Raw genomic sequence first — 19,555 nt, forward strand, 5'->3', positions numbered from 1 at the left:
CCATGTATGGGCTTTCCTTCCTCTTCTTGTGTTTGTCCCTCCCCCAGAGCATGTATGCATTACATGTGTCCTTACACTACTTGCTTTCCAAGAAAAGGCTGTCGGAAATGTACTTTGTAATCCCTATGGCGGTGTCACCTTTATCGTAGGGATTACTGTCTGACCGCCAACACGACGAGCTCCTTGAGCCTGTCAGAGGTGGCAGTATTTCCCCCTGCCCTCTGCACTCTGATTCCCGGTATCATAATGCGGCAGTCAGACCGCTGCACTAGATGTTGAGAAGACTGTCACCGACAGTCTGTGGGTGGCGGTCCACCCGACATCATAATGAGAGCCACTGTGTTAACATTAAAGCACAACACTGAAGTTTGAGGTAGTCTTTACTCATTCATTAGATACTATTACCCCTCTTAAACGAAACAAATACATATCGAAGATACTAATTTCACCACGGTACTCAGAGTCCCTAACAAAAGAAGAAGAAAGCTTGTAGAAACTGCACAGTAATTTGAGAACTACAAAATCCATTGAGGGCAAAATTACCTATAAAACTGCATTAGGAATTTATCACAAAAACATTAAAGAAGTAAGGAAGACCCACATTGTAGATAGGATTAACAACTCTGGAAACTTGACCAAAGAACTATACAAGATTTTTAAGGGATTCACTAATCCCTCAACCTGTGCCTCACCAATCCCTGCTTCCCAGACTCTTTGTGAGGATCTCTCAAACTATTTTGAATAAATAATTCCAAAATGTATATAAAAAAAATGATTTGGAACTGGAAGGGCCGATGTTACCCATCTCCTCTGTCATCACCTATCTGATGCTCTTGGAAGCTTTCTATCCTGTTGCCCTTGATCAAGTGTTGGCTCTGATTATGAGGATCAAATGTAGATCATCAGAGGATCCTGCCCAGCCATATATTATGGCCACTCTGCCCCAGCACTTCTCCCCAAAATTACAGACCTGCTCAATCTTTCTTTGGTACAGAACCTATTCTAGTAAACCGCAAAGCAGACCAATTAAACATAAAAAACATGGCATATCCCCAAGAGTTGGCAAAGTACAGGCCAATATCACTGCTCCCCTTCCTCTTAAAACTTAGGGAGACCCTTGTAAATCAACAAATTGTATCTTTTCTGAAGACATATTCTGTGTTAGACCCGTCCCAATCAGGTGTCCAGGCTTCGTATAACACAGAAACAGAGGTAGTGAAGATTCTGGATTCAATAAAACTTACTCCGAATGAGGGTCATCCAGCTAAATGTGTCTGCTGCGTTCAACACCATCTTGCAGGCAAGCCAATCCAAAGATATGGGGAGATTGATGGCAGAGGTAAAGCTCTAGGCTAGCTAATAAACTTTTGAGTGATCGCACCCACTCGGTACAGTTAGACCATTTCAATACCAGAACTATGGCCCTTGACGGGGGTACCACAGGGCAAATCTATTAGCCCCACCTTTTTAACATCTTTGTGGCCCTTCTGGCTAAAGTGATAGGATAATGTGGTTTCAATGTCCTTTTGTATGCGGATGAAATGCATCTTATCATCACTGTAGGGCCAAACCCAGAATCTAAAGTTAAGATTCAGGGAGTGTATGGAAAAGATTGCTTCCTGGATGTCAGACAACCATCTCCAAGTGAATTCCAGCAAGACAGAGATTCCGCTTTTTGGGAACGCTCATTCCTTTTGGTCCATTGATTGGTGGCCCATGGAACTGGGGTCAATCCGTACCCCAAAAAAGGTAGTCCAAAATCTGGGCATTTTGATTGATCAGACTTTCTCTAAGAAAGAAAATGTTAACTTGATTACCGGATCCTGTTTTGTGCAGATGCGACACCTTAGGAAAGCCTTTCAAGGGCTACCTTTGCAGACCAGGAAAGCGCTCATCCAGGCATTCATTGGTAATTGCCTGGATTATGGTAATTACGTCTTAATGGTAGCAATGAATGAGGACCTTTTAGCCAAACTCCAGGTTGTACAGAACATGGCTGCCCACTTGGTCTGTAACCTGCCACCCGAGCCCCTTTGGAATCCACACTCAAATCTGTACACTGGCTACCCATAAAAAGCACGCCCATTTTAAGTTCCTTCGCCTGGTAGACACAGCTGTACATAGAAGTGGCCCATTGTATCTGCAAAATAAGCTGCAGCCTTATGTTCCTACATGCAACCTTAGGACTATTGAGCAACTTTTATTGCACACACAGCGTATATAAGCAAGGCAAGGCATGGGGGCCGTTCCTTCTCTTTCCTGGCCCCTCAATACTGGTACCAGATACCCTTGCATCTACGCTCGTGTACTTATCTAGTTCTATTTAAAAAATTCTTGAAAACCTGGCTCTTCTAAATTTTAAACTCTGTTAATTTTATTTCTAACCTGTGTGGGTGCAACAGTGCCGAGAGACCCTCTTGAGCGTGATTCGTTGCACTTAACCAATATCAATAATATTAATAAATAATAATATAATCCCCAGCCCTAAAGGAAACTCAGCAATTGTTCAAAGGTCCTTATTGGACATGGACCTAATCGCAAATGCAATTTGTAAATTTAAATCTCTGAGCAAACTCCTGTTAGTGCAGAGACTGGAATTACTAGTACAATGGTAAGCTCTGCACCTCCTGCAATTTTTTCCCCTGGTAAATTTCGACAGGTCAGACGAGGCAAAGTGTATTAGGGGAAAAACTTGTGGTAAATTGTGTGGCATGCAGAATTTGGCGTGTAAGCACCAATATAGCATGTAACTTCATTTTCCGCAGGGAAGTTAGAACAAGAGGTATTTACCGCACATGTATGATACTGCACCCCATAGTGTCAGTATTTAAGGGAGAAGTAATCAACTCACCTGTTAGCAGCCCACCTGGCATCTGGACATAACGTAGAGGAAACTCTCTCTTGTAAATCCGCATAGTTCTCAATCAATGCTGTGGATTGGACAGTGATCATTCTATTCCATACAACGATCACAGGACAGTAGTATCACTTAAAATAGGGATATTTGGAAGCAAACACATCATCAGGAAAAGCTGTCTAAAGAAAAGAAACTGCCTGAAAATATTTATTAAATAGCAACCAATTATGAAATACATATGACATTTAAGTTGTTGCTGTAATTGCATTATTTATATGGGTCGATGGTTGTTAATGTTAGGGACAGAGGTGTTCAGGGAAAGGCCTTTCTTGTTCGATCATTTCACCCACTTCAAGCCATGCAAAGAATAGCTATAAGGACAATAACACGGTTTAAATAGACTTTTGAAGCACACATTTCTTCTCCTCCAGCTCCTACTTCACCTCCCACCAACCACAGTCTAATTAATGTGACTTCAGTTAAAATGCCCTTAAAAGATATTGGTTGTACATTTTCTTGTGTTGTGCTCTTTTGCCTTAGCGAGCTGCTGCAGAGCAATAACCATTTAAAATGCAAGCGCAAATGTGCTGTTGCCTTATAAACTTGAATTAGTAAGTTGATCTCCTTCACCTAGTGTGTTTTTAATGAACTGAAAAATGCAATTTGATAAGTTCATGAAAACAATTAAATTAGGCAGCACCCGGAGTTTAGTGGACCATTGCTTCTATGTTCCAAAGATGCGAGAACTGATAAAAAAAACACACACACACACAAACGCTGGCGCATTTTCAAGTCAGTGTTTTAGAAGCTTTGTAGATTTTATATAGAGTGTTTGCCAATATTACATTTTATGTTATGCTTTGACTGACAAATTCACAGTATGCAGTCAAATGAAATGTCCATTGGTGCATGACAAATATTAAACATTTTCATGAAATTGGCATCAGAAACAGTTCTTTATTTTATTTATTTATTTATTTTGAGCTGAATATAGCGCTATCTAGACCCCAAGGTATTAGAGCGCTTTATATGTTATGGGGCTTATGTATGAGCCCATATCAACACCTTTGCGCTGCCGTTGCGTCACTTTTTGTGACGCAGCGCCAGCGTAAATAATGCGTTACATTGCGCCATATTTACATAGTGATGCATCTTGGCAGATGCGTCACATTGTAAACCCCTGCACCAGATTATGTTTCCCCGCAAGAAAGCCTTATAGAAGTGGCGCAGTGAAATTTATCAGATTTCATTGTGCCACTTCTAGGACGCCACTGCATCAAAACCTTACGCCTGCCTCATAGAAGGTGTAAGGGTGATGCAATGCAATAGGTATAGGCCTCCCCGATGCATTGCTGAAGATGCATCATGCTTACGACAGAACTCCAGCAATGCGTGAGTTTTGCACCGACAGATACGTCAGGATTCCTGATGTTTCTGTCAATCCTTGCGATATGGAGCGCTGTACAGTAAATATGGTGCATCCATGGTGCCGTATGGAGGGCATAGTGAAAAGTGCTGCGTCGCTGTTTTACCGCAGCTATGTGACACTTTTCATAAATGAGGCCCTATATGTATACGTTTATTAGAGGTCCATGTGAGGAGTTATACAGGCTTAAAACAGACAGAGAGTCACGAAAAGTATAAAACAATAAAGCGTTGGTTACAGAATAGAGTCTAAGAGAAAGTTAGGCGACTGCCTCGAAGGATCCTGTCGATGTGGTTTGGATCTTTAGGAAATGTAGTTCAGCCTGCATGTGTGTTGAAGTTGTTGTTAAGCAGTAGGAATGTGATCATGTGTGCGAACAAATACCATGTTGGAAAAGGGACTATAAAATCATTAAGGAGCATATTATCAATTAAAGGCGTTAAAAGTATCGCCGCTTTAGCGGCAGAAAACCGCCGCTAAAGCAGCGATATTGGGCTTGAATGCCCTTAACAATTCCAATAGAAGCCCATGTTCTGGTGTCAACATAGGCTTCTATGGGAATTCTCTACGGCATATTATCAAGCCCATTATCGCCGCTTTAGCGGCAGTTTTCTGCCGCTAAAGCGGCGATAATGTTAACGCCGTGCTTGATAATATGCCCCCCCCAGTTTCAGGTTTATTCTTTATGGACTGTTTAATATTTTATATTTCCGAGTAAAAAAATAATGCACTTTCTACAATTGCTATTGGATTCCTTATGGGTCATTTATCACCAACTTTTGATAAGCTCACAGAAGATGTTGAATAGTTTGCATAAATGGTTCAAGCACTCCGTTGATCCAATTTCAGTAGCAAGACCTTTTAGCTCTTTAATGACCCTTATACATATATTTTGTATCGGATTATTTAATCTTCCTTTATGAATATCTCATTCTTTTTCAAATTTCCTACCCACCCTTTTAAAGTAAGATGGTTTCCAGGCTATTCTCAAGGCTTGTTCCATCTCTCGACAGGCACACTACTTAATCCAGGTTAAGTGTTGAGAGATCAGTGAATGATTGCCCCATCTTTGATGCATTTTCTTAGAACGTGATGTCTCAATATTGCGATTGAATGTTACCTCATATGTGAGCCAGTCAGCTTCAATTGAGTTGTTTACTTTCTGAGGCCTTCTAGTTCTGATGCCGACATATCAAAAGGTTAAAGTCTCCAATTATAAGTATTTGCACCGTGCAGATCGTTTGGTGCAAACTCAAGTGTAAGCTGCACTCAAGCATAGTGAACTTTAGTCACTGGCTGAAGTTTCACATCAACAAATCAACAATACATCAATGACTGTGAAGCACATTAGGTCACAAAAAAATGGCAAAGAATATCAGATTTTCAAAACATTAAAGTTTATTAACAGATTAGTAAAGTTACAAACTCAAATCATTCAAATTAGTTATAAATCATTGATCGTGATATAAATGCTTTACATTCAATAGATAAAAGAAACTCACCCAGCACAAAACTCTCAGATCACAGGTTACCTTACAGTGTCAAAGCTTCATGTAAACAACAGCAAGGTGTAACTGATTATCTGATAGACAATATAAAGTCCTTGAACATGTTTCATGAATAATCACTTCTTCGGGCTCAAATATTCAATTGTAAAAAAAGTAGTCACTCTGCTCAATATTTTCATCCTCCAATTGAAGTGGTCTCACTTATGAATACAAATAGAACTATCTAGAGTGCCTTGCTTGAATATATTTATCCCCCTTGATATGGGTATCTCGCGCATCAAAATTATTCATTGCAACAGTTAACTTAGCCCTGAAGAAGTGATTATTCGCAAAACACGTGTTAGCGGTTGTCAATTGCTTTGTACAAAGAACCATGGTTGTCATGTATCATTTTGTATGTAGAATCATGTCAAAATGGAGAATCATCCGTGACAAAAGAAATTTCTATGAAATATTCATAGTTCAAGGACTTTATATTGTCTCAGATAATCAGTTATATCATGTTAGAGGTTATATAAATGCATTGGTCAGTATAATTCAAACCTAATCAAATTAGCAAATACAAAGACACTCATTTTAAAGTTGTCATAAACAAATTGAGCAAATTCAGTTTCTCATGAAGGGGAGATTCCTTAATTTGCAAAGCTAAAGGAATTCGGGGAATTCAAGAGAAAATTCAAGCAGGAGGTGTCAGCAAGTAAAACCCCTGAAGGGCACAATCAATTAAGATTCAGTTGGGTAAGAGACAAATGAATTTGCTCAGGAGTATAACTGTTTCAGCAGAATCAGAACGGTGTCTAATCTCAAAAGTGTGGGAAGAGACATCTGAATCTAACTGCTTCTGCAATGGACAATTAAAACACATTGTTCAGTAGTATGCAACACTCCCCACATTGCTGAGGAAGAGGAGAACAATCAGGATTGAACATTGTATGATAAAGCAGTTTTAAAGTCTTCGATGCTTGACCTTCAAGAGATATCTCATAGCTGGATGATACATTGTCCTCAGCACAGGTGTAGAAATTCATTAATTCCTCTATATGGAACATATACCGATAGCCAATTCTCACAGAAACCAAAATAGTTAGTAATTTTCTAATTAATGTGAACTACTGCAGCTGGGCTCAGAAAACGAGCGAAGGGAAAAATGAATAGCAAACACAGAACATTTGAGTTTAACATGAGTTATTCGAACTGAGGCCTACATTAACGATGACTAAGAAGAAGAAATCACACATTACATGTATGCATATATAGTGCAGATTAGTGTAAATGCTATGTAAAACATAAAACAATAACAGAGCGTAACTACTTCTGTAAGACTTCTGCTGTACAAATGGACATGTTCAAAGCTCCAGTAAACTTAAAGGTATCCCCTTGGACACATTAATACTCATATTAAGTTCCCAAAATATTGAACTCAATAAAATGGAGATTCCTACCTTGCTCAGATTTCGTACCCTTTAAACTACTTTCCAGGACCCTAAACAGTTCAATCCCCTCATACATCTGTGAAGAACATGCTTCTTAAGAGGATATAATCCTAAGTATGTAGAAAATCTGCTTCTGGGTCATTGGGGCAAAGTATGCCTCCTTATTACTGAATGCTTTATAATGGATAGAACAACAAAGACACTGAAATACATAAGCACTGGAAAATTCATAAGGCTTATGTTTGTTGTCTCTCTGTTCATGACAGACAACCATACTGTTATTTTAATGATACATGATCATTAAAATATATGTGTTTGCTTTCTGTCAGGTCGGCAAGCAGTTGTCAGATGTGGGACTGCATATCTTCTTTACAGACTGAAAATGCTGGGTACTTGGCCTGAGATAGAAAACTGGGCTCCAACGCTCACTTGGAGCTTTGGAACAACTAGGATGAGCCACTGTGGACTAGCTGAAAAGAGTTGGTGTAAAGACTTAAGAGACTAAAAGCAGTATCTTGGAGTTATCACAAGCATTCTAAACCTAGAATTCCCCATCACAGTTGTTACTTAGTTAGAAGAATAACACTTTAACAGCACTTTAAAAATAAAAAAAGCACCGTTAAACTAGAACAAGGCAATGGAAACAATCTAACATACATGTTATCAACAATGAATTCAAAGTTGTAACGTTGGCACCTATGTGCAAATCAAAACATACGGTTCAGCATCATTAGTTGATTGCAACTGGTGTGCTGAGCAAACACAAGGAAATGATGGACGGAGTGCTGAAACTTTTCAGACACTCACCCCCCGTCACAGATCTGGGTTGAATCCATCATCGTTCTTTAGGTCACTTCACAACCCCAGTTCAGACCCAGCCTCATGTAAATCAGTCTTGACGCTGCTCCTCATATGAACAGTCCAGCCTGAACTGCCAAGCCAGGTCTTCCCTGGGCCGGAAACGAGCACCCCTCATCAGCCGGTCTAGCTTGAATCAAGTGGCAAAGTGAGCAAGGGACACACGTCTGGGAATACCCTGCCAACTTACGGCGAACAAAACAAACACAAGGAGATGATAGATGGAGCGCTGAAACTTTTCAGACACTCACCCCCAACACTGGTGTGCTGTTCAAAATGTTTTTCTAAAGCCAAAAGCCTGTTTATCCCACCAAAACATATGACCCCCTTGGCATAGTTCCAAAGAGGACGCTCTTTCCGCCTTCTCGCTGCTAAACTCTGGAACTCTCTCCCTATGAGCATCAGGAGCATCAGCAATCATGCTCAATTTCGCAAAGCCATCAAAACATATCTTTTCCCCACTTGAGGGGCCTCTGGCGCTCGCTCCACGGTTTTCTTAGCAGTCTGCAGTATCAGCGCCGAGACGCCCCTTTGCCGCGGCAGCTGTGCGCTATATAAATCTGCTAACATAAAATAACATAGCAAAGCAATATCTCCATGAAAAGTAAAAGGAAACCTAATACAAGTAGCACAATCTGTGGGGAATTTCAATAAGGGACTGAGACTTTAATAGTAATCTTTTCAGTGTTCACGTTGCTGATTTTGTGCCTGAAATACCTGCTTTCTTCCCATGTTAGAGTAAGGAACAGCATGGTGAGCACAAAAATGATGGATTTAGGCCCAGATCTCTGTACTGGGGTAAATGTATGACATTGTTCTGCATTCTGTCCATCAACTGTTGTTTTTGCATTTGTCACCCCGAGTGGGAAGGGTATGCCCAGTGAAGTACTGGGTATTTTAGACCCAGCGGTGCAGGGGCACACACCCTATGACTTCGGGGTTTCACCCTGTTCCGGACCTACAGAAACACAGAGTCTTCTGGGTGAAGTCAAAGAATCGTTTATTGGCTGCAGACCAATGACAGGTATCCTAGAAGTACAACAGCGTGTATGTTCTCAGGAGACTGCTGGAAATCATAGGAACGGACTACATCTTAAATAGGCCTTTTTCGGCCTCAAGCATACATTCCTGAGTTTTATGAAACGGCAATATAACAGTGTACATTACAAAGAAAAGGCAGAGTCATGATGACCATCCCACATTCCAGTTCGGCCAACTCACAATGATTTACACAATAAGGTTGCGATCCCACGTTAGATGTCAGTAGACCCCCCAATAAACATGAGCATCTCCTGTTTTGGGAAACAAGTCATAAAGCAGGAACAAGCAGGTGTGGAAGAGATTAGCCGGGGGTTTGTGTAGGATGAGAAGGGTTTTATGATGGGTCGAGCCCTGATGCTAATCACAGGTGGACGGAGGAAGGGGAGCTCGTGAGACCGGTTTGACCCGGGGCAGCAGAGCCAGCTGCCCAGGTCACCGAGAAGTCACGGGAAAGCACATGTACTGAGAGGTCCGTATTTGCTCCATTATAGCCTATGTGAGGGCAATTCCAAAATGGAACCCGCGTAGTGAAGCAGAATAACGTGTACACAGTGCATTCAGGGCTAGAACGACGAGTAAAGCACTCGTACATGCCGCATTTACCATTTGCGGTTCGCTAATACCACATAGACAGGGGTAGGGCCCTGTCCCCTACGCAGTCCCAAATATTAAAGTACGACACCAGACGTGGGTCCCTTGCTCTCCATGCCACTGGAATCAAGCTATCCTGGCTGAAAAGTGGTGAAACCCCGAAACCGGTCCTAGGATGCTTGTTTCCAGTCCAGAGAGGACCTGACTTTGCAGGTTGGGCTGGACTGTTCCCATGAGGCATAGGGTCAAGACTGATTTGAATATGGCTGGTTTTAAACTGGATCATCATGGTGAGCAAAATAACGATGGATTTAGGCCCAGATCTCTGGTACTGGGGTGAATTAATGACATTGTTCTACATTCTGTCCATCAACTGTTGTTTTTGCATCTGTCACCCCGAGTGGGAAGGGTATGCCCAGACGTGGGTCCCTTGCTCTCCATGCCACTGGAATCAAGCTATCCTGGCTGAAGAGGGGTGAAACCCCGAAACCGGTCCTAGAATGCTTTTTTCCAGTCCAGGGAGGACCTGGCTTGGCAGTTTGGGCTGGACTGTTCCCATGAGGCACAGGGTCAAGACTGATTTGCATATGGCTGGGTTCAAACTGGAACGGCATGGTGAGCAAAAAAACGATGTATTTAGGCCCAGATCTCTGTACTGTGGTGAATGTATGACATTGTTCTGCATTCTGTCCATCAACTGTTGTTTTTGTATTTGTCACCCCGAGTGGGAAGGGTATGCCCAGACCTGGCTCCCTTGCTCTCCATGCCACTGGAATCAAGCTATCCTGGCTGAAGAGGGGTGAAACCCCGAAACCGGTCCTAGGATGCTTTTTTCCAGTCCAGGGAGGACCTGGCTTGGCAGTTCGGGCTGGACTGTTCCCATGAGGCACAGGGTCAAGACTGATTTGCATATGGCCGGGTTCAAACTGGAACGGCATGGTGAGCCAAAAAACGATGTATTTAGGCCCAGATCTCCGTACTGGGGTGAATGTATGACATTGTTCTGCATTCTGTCCATCAACTGTTGTTTTTGCATTTGTCACCCCGAGTGGGAAGGGTATGCCCAGACGTGGGTCCCTTGCTCTCCATGCCACTGGAATCAAGCTATTCTGACTGAAGAGGGGTGAAACCCCGACACCGGTCCTAGGATGCTTGTTTCTAGTCCAGGGAGGACCTGGCTTGGCAGTTCGGGCTGGACTATTCCCATGAGGCACAGGGTCAAGACTGATTTGCATATGGCTGGGTTCAAACTGGAACCGCATGGTGAGAAAAAAAACGATGGATTTAGGCCCAGATCTCTGTCCTGGGGTGAATGTATGACATTGTTCTGAATTTTGTCCATCAACTGTTGTTTTTGCAAGCGTAAGGATATTGACAGTACCTAAAATTTTATATATGAATCTTTTGTGAACTCCAAGTGCTTACAATGCTGGGTCAATCACTACACATCCTGGGAGGACAGATCTTTGTAGTGGAATCTCCATGAGAAATTTGGGTTCAAGGCCCAGCAGGGCAAAGGCACACACAAACAAAATGCAGGAACATTCAGGGCTTTCTTTGGGCTCTCTATGCAAATAACAAGCAAGTACTCTGAGCTATGGCCCTCTGCTAAAGCTCTAGGACAATTCTTTAGCACCTAACCCACTGAATGTAGAAAAGAGTCTATGCCAAATGCCACACCGGATGCAGGTTAATGATTCAATGATTAGGACAAGAATAGATGGGGGATCCACAAAGGTCAAATACAGAGGAATGGTCACAGGAAGAGAGTATTCCCAAAAGGCTGAGTTGCCACTCAGTTCAGTTAATGTGGAGATAAATGTTGAATCTATACTTCAATATGTATGCATTTATATTGAAGGTATAGCTGTAGTAGACACTGTGGGGTCCAAATATGTGTAAGTTGATATTTCTGTCTTCAATATTGTGACATAGAACACTTGAAGACTGATCTTGGGCATCCTTCCTCCATTCCCTGTTGCAGGATAGAAATTATATGTTTCTGTTATTGTACAGCATCTCTAGATTCTATTAAATGGCTTGGGACTTTAACCAAGAACACGTTAGGAGCAGAGTAAGCCCTCACAGTTTCAGAAAAGCCTTTGATTTATTCAGATCTTTGAGGAAATTGGCAACACTCAGCAGAGTCCATGTTTGTCAGTGCTGATGCTGTTCTTCAATGTGATGGAGTGGGACCCCATTTTATATTAATAGTCCTAGGCAGTTTGGCAGCAGCTCACTGCCAATCATTTTTAGTGAATCTTTACTGTTTAGAAATAGAGCCAATCATGCTAGAACTGATGTTTCCTCCTTAGAGAGCAGAGAAGAGAAGGGTAGGGAACACATACCTGTTTTTTAGGATTCGTTCCAGCAGCTGGGGACTAAATGACAGCACATAAAGTGTTAGCTCTACGGGGCAGCTCTGGTGAGAAATCCTGCTTCTTACAGCATAATAGGCTCTGGGAAAAAAAGGTTGGCTGATTGTCTGCGATAGTTGTTTCTGTGTGCAGTAACCATGCTCCATCTTGCATGCACCATTTGCAGAAAGAGGTATATGATCAGTTACTGGCAACCATAATGACATGTAAAAAGAGAAGATCGTGATTGGCCTCTCCATTTGCATGCATTATTGCTTGTGATCAATGGTGTGCATGTACACTGATTGCTGCCACCAGGTGGGACGTATATAGATAGTACAGGGGATTACTCTCTTGAGACCGAGGAATGGAAATGGCAATTTATAGACTTTCCTATCTAAAAGTGCACCAAGGGGGTGAATGATTAGTACTGGATTTGTAGCTTTGGTGAGTTATTTGAGATAAGGGGCCACTCAAATAGAACTAAAAAGAAATAATAAAGGAATCTGCAGGGGAAAAAATTAACACATTGCTGCATGAAAGCACTGGTAAGCCAACTGTGGTTGTCATACTTGTACTTCCCACAATTTCACATTGTGAATTGCTGTGGGTTCAACACTCATTTATCCCCAAATACACTTAGGATTTATTGTAGATATGTAGAGGTACTTGCCCATGTACCCACTTTGCAAATATTCTGGCTGATGTAATTAGTGACCTGGTAGTTTGATCGACCAGTCTGTCAGTCAGAGATGCCATTATAGTCTGGGCAGTAGACCCTATGACCACAGTCCACAAGAGCAGTCCAACAAATTCTGAGTACTCAAACCAATTCAATGAGCCTTGGGTCCCACACACACATACACACCTGATCCAATTTTTATTTTTCAAGTTTCCATTGAGGATCACCCTTTCTTCCCATTGCCTTAAGCATGGACCTGGCCATCGCTTTCACCTTTTGTGACCGGGGGCTTAACAAGATTTCTACAAGGAAGAACTAGCACATGGGTGAGTGACTTAGTAGGAAATGCTTTCCTAAATCTATTGACCAAGTACCCAATGTATGACATATTAGAGCTGCTTTCAGAATTTCCTTCAGAATTTATTAGGTTGTAGAAGATAATGATCCTATAAAGAATCCACATGTTTCAGTACTCTTCTCTCACTGTCAAAATGTGAAAGAAACAACTTGGGCACAAATGTAGATGTTCTTACTCCCGGGCCACATTGAAATACCCAGAGAAATTCATGCATTCCTATCTTATTTAAATAGCACTCTCTCAACCATATTGGCATTAGGGCACATTACATATAACAATTACATATTACCTACTGGCGGTCGCCAGTAGGTAGTTATAGTTAGGACCTATTATCCATAGGAAATCGGCAACATTCTATTTGGAATAACTTTGACGCCGGTTGACGAATCTTTGCGTAATTTTCAAAACTGGTGGGGTGCTCCGGTCCGCTCCTATCCTGAAAGTCTCGGGGTGATTCGTCAAGCAGGGGCCGAGAAAAATGGGGTCCCAAAACGTGTTTTCCCCATGCAATTTTCCATACGAACCGTTAATCGCAGCTACAGCCCGAACTGCTGAACGGGATTACACCAAATTTAGCAAAATGGTAGCCTTTGGTTCAGAGTCGTGCATTTTGGTTAAATGGTGTAAATCCGTTCAGTAGTTCCTGGGAAAATCAAAAGTAAAATCTTAGATATATCTATGGGCGCGGTGGATCCGCGCACCCTGCCGAGCACGAGCTGTATGCGAATTGGCTGTCAACACTCCAAACCAGGAAGTGCTGGCAGCCATCTTGCACCTCGGTAGAACCGAGTCACAAGAAAACAGAAGGAAAAACGCACAGAACGCAAAAAGGGGGCAGGGTAGAAACACCCTGACCCCATAGGCCTGCTCAGGGGGTCCCACAAGGACCCCCAAGGCTCAATTTTATTTATTTTTTTAATCGGCAAAATCTGCGCTAGGTGCGCGGATCCTGCCGATGGGAAAAAAAACGAAGCGCGTACTCCCACGCTTCTTTGCTAATTAGCCCAAGTCCTGGGGGCATGATCAAAAAAAGTGTGGGGGGCCCAATCCCCCCCCCACACTACCCCCGGGGACTGCCAGCCCCGGGGCTTTATGATAATATAGGTGGGGGCACACGGCCCCCCCGCAGCCCCGGGGACTGCCACCCCCGGGGATTCTTTAAATTAGGTTTGGGGGGCTCTCAGGCCCCCCAGCCCCGGGGACCGCCACCCCCGGGGCTTCTTAAAATTCGGTGTGGGGGGCTCTTAGGCCCCCCCAGCCCCAAGGACTGCCACCCCCGGGGCTTCCTAAAATTAGGTGGGGGGCTCTCAGGCCCCCCAGCCCCGGGGACTGCCACCCCCGGGGCTTCTTAAAATTAGTTGCGGGGGGGGCTCTCAGGCCCCCCCAGCCCCGGGGACCACGCCCCCCCGGGGCTTTAAAATATGAATGGCGGGGGGCTCACGGCCCCGGGGACCGCCACTTCCCGGGGCTTTATTTTTAAAAAAAATACCCTATGTGGGGGGGCTCAAGCCCCCCACATGCCCCGGGGACCGCCACCTCCCTGGGGCATTAAAGAATCTATTTGGATCTATTTGTGATGGAGCCCCCAGCCCCGAGGACCACCACCCCCGGGGTTTTGTAAAATATGGGAGGGGGGGGCCGCGCGGCTTCCCTCCTGGAGCCTTGTAAGGCCCCGGGGACCGCCACGACCCCAAGGCCGGCTCCTCCAGTGTCCCAGGGTGCCCCCTCCGGGACATTGTAGTTTGCTATGGCAGGGTGGGAGCAGGTAACCTGCTCTCTCTTCCAAATAGCAAAGCAGATTGCTTTTCCACAGGGGAGCAGCATGTTAGCTGCTCCCCATGTGGAAAAGCAATGCCGGCTCCGGCAGGACACGGGGAGCCGGCTGGGACCGTGGGGGGATTGGGGACCCCCCAAGGCCCCCAACGTAGAGGGCCAGCCCTGGGGGATAGGGTCCCCAGGGCTATTAGTGGACTGGGGGGGCCATGCGGCCCCCCCCTCCTCAAATTGAAAAAAAATACATATTTTTTAAAAAAACAAAGGCCGGCCCCGGGGGATGGGGTCCCTGTGGCCATAAGTTGGGAGCAAGGCAGCCCCCATCCAAAATAATAATAATTTCAAAAAAGGGCCATGCCCCGGGGGATGGGGTCCCGGGGCAAATTATGGCCTCGGGAGGGGGGCCACGCGGCCCCCATCCCGATTTGTACATTAAAAAAAAAAATTGGGGGCAGGCGCTGGGGGATGGGGTCCCCAGGGACAATAAATTAGAAAAAGAAGGGGAACTACACAGCCCACCTTCTCAATTATTATTTTTTGATTAAACGGGATCGCACCAGAGGCCACGCCCCCTCCTTACACCACTCTGCAAACGCGCCCCCTGGCGCGTTTGCAGATGGGAAATGAATTCCCCTTGAATACTGGGGGTCCCTGGGGGCCAACTAGCCCACCAGGAACCTTCAGTATGAGCCAGGGAGCTGCGTTGCAGAGAGGTTTTCGGCGGCCACACCCCTTTTTACACCTCTCTGCAACGCAGATCCGTGGCGCTTACTGGAGGTACCTGGTGGGCTAGTTGGCCCCCAGGGGACCTCAGGATTCAAGGGTACTTACTCCCCCAACTTAAAACGCGCCGCGGTGCGTGTTTGCACAGTGGTGAAGGTAGGGGACGGGGTCTGAGGTGATATGTGTGCAAACATGCCTTGTGGTGCGTTTTAAGTTGGGGAATTAATTCCTCTTCAATCCTGAGGTCCCCTGGGGGCCAACTAGCCCACCAGGTACCTCCAGTAAGCGCCACGGAGCTGAGTTGCAGAGTGTTGTAAAAAGGGGCGTGGCCTGTGAACACCTCTCTGCAACGCAGCTCCCTGGCACATAATGGAGGTACCTGGTGGGCTTGTTGGCCCCCAGGGGACATTAGGATTGAAGAGGAATTAGTTCCCCAACTTAAAACGTGCCACAGGGCGTGGTTGCAGACACGTCACCTCAGGCCCCGCCCCCTTCCTTCACCATTGTTGAGGAATTAATTCCTCTTCAATCTTGAGGGTACCTTGGTGCCAACTAGCCCACCAGGTACCTCCAGTATGCGCCCGGGAGCTGCGTTGCAGAGAGGTGTTCAGAGGCCACGCCCCTTTTTACACCTCTCTGCAATGCAGCTCTGTGGCACTTACTGGAGGTACCTAGTGGGCTAGTTGGACCCTAGGGACCCTCAGGATTCAAGGGGACTTAATCTCCCAACTTAAAACGGACACAGGGCGTGTTTACACAGAGGCGAAGGGAGGGGACGGGGCCTGAGGTGACGTGTGCCAACACTCCCTGTGGCGTGTTTTAAGTTGGGGAAATAATTCCCCTTCAATCCTGAGGGCCCCTGGGGGCTAACTAGCCCACCAGGTGCTTCCAGTAAGCGCCACTGCGCTGCGTTGCAGAGAGGTGGCCCAGGCCATGCCCCTTTTTACACCTCTCTGCAATGCAGCTCTGTGGCGCTTACTGGAGGTACCTAGTGAGCTCCTTGGACCCCAGGGACCCTCAGGATTCAAGGGGACTTAATCTCCCAAATTAAAACGGACACAGGGCGCATTTACACAGTGGTGAAGGGAGGAGATGGGGTAGGAAAGTGGCTCTATATATAGTGGACCAAAGTAAAATCAGCCGAACTACGAATTCCGATTTACTCACCAGATATCAGGAGAGACTTCAGTGCTGCATCTTTGAGCCCAGTACTGATCCTGAAAAGTAATTCTAACCGTACTTACCAGTAACTTGAATTTCTTTCCATAGGCTAACATTGACTGGTTTCACTTGGAAATTCTTCTAAGTGTGGAGTTTTGGAACTTTAAAATATTCACCTAAAATCATCCGAAAAACAAATTCCGATTTACTCACCAGTTATCAGGAAAGAACCCAGTGGTTTCAGGGCTGTTATAGTTAGCTGGACATTTCACACATAAAAAAACATTGACATTTCTCCGTTATAGTTAGTTCTGCTAACTATAACTCGCGCTCCCGCAATCCACTGCTAATGATGTCACATATTACATCATTCATGACATGGTCAGTGACATCACTGATGACATCACTGATGACATCTCAAATGACATCACTGATGACATCACTGATGACATCATCCAGTGAATGTGGTTTGGTTCAATATTTAAATATGTATTATATATATAGCAATCTGCATTGAAGAATGAGTGGATATATAAATATAAATATCTGGATGGAGGATTTAGTAGCAGTGTGATTGACTGTTTACTTGACTAATTTATAGTAGCCTGTCACTTGCACAGAGGGACCCGGCAAGGGCATCACCCTAGACAAACAATGGGAGAGAATTAGAATCAAGACCATTTTTACCTAGTCATGGAGGGCTGATGAAGGGGAAGAGGCTGAGGAGGAGCCGAAAGAGAAGAAAAAGAATCTGACAAAAATGGTAAAAGAGGCAGAGGAAGGGGTTGCATGGGAAACAACATAGGTTCCAGAAAAACATTATAATGGATTTAGAAAAGGTGAACAGAACTATTATCAATCTTTTTAACAGACAATTAAGTGACATTGAAAAACAAACATTATGTCTGGGTCTGTCCTTTTTATGTCTGGGTCTGTCCTTTTGTCCATCTACCCCTTTCAATTATGCTGAGACCAGAATTGACCTGTACAAATCTGTCAGAAAATTAAAGTTAAAAAAATGGCATAGACTTAGACGATAAGGAACAGGCAGGGGCCAAGAACCCTCTTTGAAGGGGGCTGAGGGTGATCTCAACCTTGGAGACATTGACCCCCTCCTGACCCTTTATGAACTCCAGGGGGATCGGTAGCTGCTGGCGATGTCACCAATGTTGAGACGGTTCAAGATTAATTGGGTGTTCCCCATTATGCCACTGCCAGAACCAATTTCAAACCACACTCCACTTTCTATCCCACATTACACCATGACAACATTGACACTTTTCAGGACATTGTCACCAAAGGGCTGATGCAATTCCGGCACAGTACTTGTTTCAGAAACAGACCATCCCCCAATCTCACACACACACAAAAACAGGCTCTCAAGTCTTCCAAGGACAAGAACATAGTAATACGCCCAGCAGACAAGGGCAACAACATTGTCTTACTTAGCAGGGAGATGTACATCACTGAAGCAAACCGCTAATTGAATGATACCAGATTCTACACTATTGTTCAGAAAGACACCTATACCAACAGTAACATAGGAATTTGGAACAGGTCAACAGAATGGAAAGGTAGGGGCATCTTGGAATGGGAGGAATACTGTTTCTTAAAGAGAGATTTTCCCAAACCTCTGGTGTTATACCTATTACCCAAGGTGCCCCAGGATGCTCTCAATCCTCTGGGTCATCCCATTGTCTCCTCTAGGGGTAGCACCTTGGAGAATGTTTCCAAATATGTGAACTATTTCCTTAGGTATCGGGTATCAGAACTCCCATCCCATGTCAGGGACACCAATGATTTTTTAGGGAAACTGAAAGGCATAGACGGGTTGGAGGATTACCTCCTCATTACTTTGGATGTCAACTCTCTCTACACGATTATTGAACACTCACAGAGAATCGCAGCATGCCAACATTTCCTTCAATCACGACACGTCAGATTTAGGCATCACATGATCATTATCCTGGAGATGACAGAATATTGCCTGAAAAATAAAAATTTTCACTTTAATGGTACGCTATACAAACAAACCCTCGGTACTGCAATGGGTTTGTGCTATGTGCCCAGTTTCGCGAATTTGTTTCTAGGACTCTGGGAGGAAGAAATATTCTATAACTGCACTACCTTCCCAGAGTTTGAGCAGGTCGTGCTTTGGCTCAGATACATTGATGACCTGTTCATCATTTGGAAAGGCAGGGAATCTGAGGTCACAAGGTATATTGAGAAATTGAATTCCAACGACTGCAATCTTCACCTCACCAGCACCATGAGCAAAACTATAGTAGAGTACTTGGATGTGAGAATAGAAATAAGACAAGATACCATACACACTAGACTCTTCAGGAAAGAGACCGCAGGCAACAGTATATTGCATGCTCTTAGCAGTCACCCTGAGACTCTCAAATGGAGCATTCCCTTCGAGGAATTTCTATGAGCAAAACACAATTGCAATACTGAAGATGCTTATCACCTTGAACAAACCACCATGGTTGGTAGATTCAGGGAAATGGAATACCCACAGTGGGTATTGAACAGGGCCATTGACAGAGCCAACAGAACCAACAGAGATGAGATCCTCTTTGATACACGAAAGATGAGGAGAGTGAGGATAATACTCTGGACCGCTGGCTTACTTAATGGAAACAATGATTTACATTTATTTGGATAGTGTATTAAACATGCTGATTGTAATGCATGTTATAGAATTTTTAACGAAGTATATTGTACAATATATACAAGTAAACCACTTAAATACAGTAACCAGAGTGCATGAAAGAAGTGAGG

This window comes from Triturus cristatus, chromosome 8 (assembly GCF_964204655.1).
Source record: "Triturus cristatus chromosome 8, aTriCri1.1, whole genome shotgun sequence".
Classification (NCBI taxonomy): Eukaryota; Metazoa; Chordata; class Amphibia; order Caudata; family Salamandridae; genus Triturus; species Triturus cristatus.